This window comes from Falco punctatus (genome assembly GCF_963210335.1).
Source record: "Falco punctatus genome assembly, chromosome: 7".
NCBI classification, from domain to species: domain Eukaryota; kingdom Metazoa; phylum Chordata; class Aves; order Falconiformes; family Falconidae; genus Falco; species Falco punctatus.
Genome location: NC_137587.1, coordinates 31,247,121 through 31,250,403, shown reverse-complemented (window position 1 = coordinate 31,250,403; position 3,283 = coordinate 31,247,121).

Here is a 3,283-nt window from a genome sequence, read left to right as displayed (position 1 = left end):
TACAGTGTTAGACATCTTGTGTCTTGAAAATGAACAAGAGCTCATTACGATACCGCGTTAAAAGGTTACCTGTCCCCTGTAAGCCTTTTATAAGGTGGGTCATCTCAAAAAAAAAAAACACCAACCAAAAAAACCCAAACCAACAAAAAACAAAACAAACCCCAAAAGCAACAAAAGCAAACAATATCAAAACCCCGAAAGTCACATTGGAAGGCACCACTCCTTAGAGGTGACTCAGTTAAATGACAAGCCAGGGGAAAATTAGAGGTTACAAGATGATTCAAAATAGTTTTAGGCTGTCCATACCTTTTTACATGTGTAGACAGGATACAGAAAGAATTCAGGATTCTTTCCAAAGTATGTTTAATTACGCAAAATTACCTCCTCTCCTTGGGAAAAAAACGCCAAGCTTTGGCAAAATCTAAAGCACTATCTCCAAGATGGAGAAGAGCCTTGAGTAGCTCCACTCAAAGGAGAGGGGGTGTAACTGAAACTGCTTTTATATAGAAAAGAGCCAGATAAAGCCAGGAGCGTTAGCACTTTCAGCTGTTGGCGGAGTGAGAGAAATCCCAGAGCACAGCTAGTGTCAGTATGGATGGGGAAAGGTAAAGGTATGTGGAACTAGGCTTTACTGAATTCAGAAGTTAAAGTTTGCACCTTGGGGGTTGTTGAAAGTTCAGATATGCGCTACTTTTGAGTTCCTTATTTCTTTTCAGCTGTAAAGCTGGGGCTTTGTAGGAGAACTCTAAAAACAAGAGAGTATGAAATTCTTGAGTGCCTGAATGTGTTGCAGGTGTTCCCATGATGGCAGGAGGGAGGGGCTGGCCATACAGGACAGCTTTTAGGCAGTCTGGCTGCTGTCATGAAAGAGTATACCAAGAGCCCCCAGTTGCTTTGAAAGAACAGGAAAAATTACTCCTTCAAAGCCCTGGTTGAATATAAACATTAAATCTGCTGTGTTTTACACATCTCTGCTTTTAGATTTATTCTCTACCCTAGAAATCCATGCTGCTTCTCAAGCACTTAGCATCATCAATTCATAGTTTCAACAATTTTCTTCACCCTTTAGAAATACCCATTTTCTTCTAAGTATTCGGAAGAGGCTTTTGGTCTTTTTATATCTAGAATGCAAAGGGGAAAAAAAGAAGCCCTCCAGGCTCTTCCCAGGTAGCATCACTTCACAGCTAAGAGTCTCCAGCCATACTAAATAGTCCTCAAAAAGTAGTTATCAGGTGAAAAATTGGCTACTAGCAGGCAATTTTTATTTTCACACATCACTGACACCCAGGTGGCACTTGTGCCTCAGTACTATCTTGTGCCCTGGCCCTCCTGCAGAGCCTTTAGCTCTGAGGATGCAAAGTTGAAATGTGGGAGAGTGAGATTTTGTTCTGTTTTCCTTCTGCAAGACCAGAGTGTCACCATCCTAAATGCTACCCATGGTGGTGGTACCCCTTCCCTCAGGGATGTGTGGAAATGGAAGAGAGAGGCAATCTGCTGAAGGTGTCGCTGCGCCCCCAATGCTGTCTGAGATGCAGCAGGTTCTTACCCATATCCTGCAAAAAGCATTACTGTGCTGTTGGATTTCCAGTTTGTATCCAGACACCCATTCCCTTTGCAGTCGCTCAGGGAACAGCCCCACAGAAGAAAAACCCCCAGCACCTTCAACTGCACTTGCCAATACACGGGTTTTAAGGCCTGCAAATAGCATCACACAGGCTTAGTGCCTACATGGCAGGCTGTTTATTTTGGGATGGTAATAGAAACTGATGAGAAAATAATTTTAGGATTGTGCAAGGTCAGTCTTACGCTAGAGTATCTTGTGCTGTATTGGGCAAGAGCAGACGCCCTCACTCTTTCTGCAGGCATGCAGCTGCCCAGCCTGCTGTTCCTAGAATGCGGGGGTGCAGGAATGACTGCTGCAAAATACGGAAAACTGTCAGGTTCCCAGCAAAGTGTCATCACCAGGCAGAACAGGGCAAAGTTGAGGCTATGTTATTTACAAAAACTTTAGTGTGCAGAATAGTTGTGTATATCCTTAAGCCCTGGGAAGAGTGTCACACCAGCCAGGGCTTCCTGTCCTCCGCTTCCTCATTGCCAGGAACAGAGTTCAAGGCCCTTTTCGCAGCTGTTCTCTGCCAGATCTGCCCTGTGCTTCTACCCAACGTCCTGCTGCACACAGCAGTTCACCGCCTTTCCTCTGAGAGGGCCTGGAGGGCAGGAGGCACGATCAGCCTCCGCCGTGTGCTATATGCTGACTAGTTCTATATAATGCAAACTTACATGGAACATAGTTTTGTTCAGAGCGTGTGTAACCACCCTCCCTTCTCTACTGGCAATGAAGCAGAAGGCAGTTCACCTGGAGTTGTAGTGCACTTTTTGAAAGATTGCAGTAAGCAGTAGTAGTTCAGCTCTGGCTGGACCAAGTTGTGTCTTCTCTCACCAGGATAATTTAAGGTAAGTGCTGAGCAGCCGTGCCCGTCTCGGGGCAGGAGGCTGAAGGCCTCTTGCTCTGTGCTCAGCCTCTGCCCTGTGGGGACAGGGATGGAAGGGCAGCCGAGGGAAAGGACACAAGCTGAAGTCCTGACTAAGCAGCATTTCATGCCAAGAGCTCATGCAATTCTGAATCAGCAGCTGCTTCCTTCCTAGGGACACGATACCCCAAAAGAGGCAGGGGACAACAGAAATATTACAAGTCTGTAACTCCGTGCAGCGCAGGCAGAGTCGGCCGGTATCCTACAGGAGCAACGTCCATCCAAGGAGGGACTCTGGTGGGACAGGCAGGGTGTTTGCACGGCTAGGAGGAAACCATTTTTCACACTGCAAGGGTTTGAAGTGCTGGACCAGGGCCCTGCCGAGGCTGTATGACCTCCAGCCCTGGAGACCTGCCCCACGGAAGGCTGAGGCCCCCAGCAGCCCTGGGAGGCAGCCCCACCTGAGCAGGAGTTGGACTGGCGACCTCCAGGGGTCCCTGCCAGCCTGAGTGACTCCACAAGCCTGTGGAAAAAAGCCAGGCTCATGACGGGTGTCAAAGTACAGTTGGTGACTGATGCATGATGAGGCCCAGAAAATCCACAGGAAAACTGCCTTTGATTTCAGCGACTTTTATTTTAGGTTATACAGGATCTGTCGGTGTAATCATTTCAGTGAATTATTGACAGATGGTATCACTGGGTGCAAAGTGGCATTAAATCAGCTCTGCACAGGAGGTGGCCACATGGGCTTTTTGTTTTTTCTTTGCAGGAGTCGCCAGGTTCAGCAGCAGGTCTCCCTCTTCCTCGCTCTC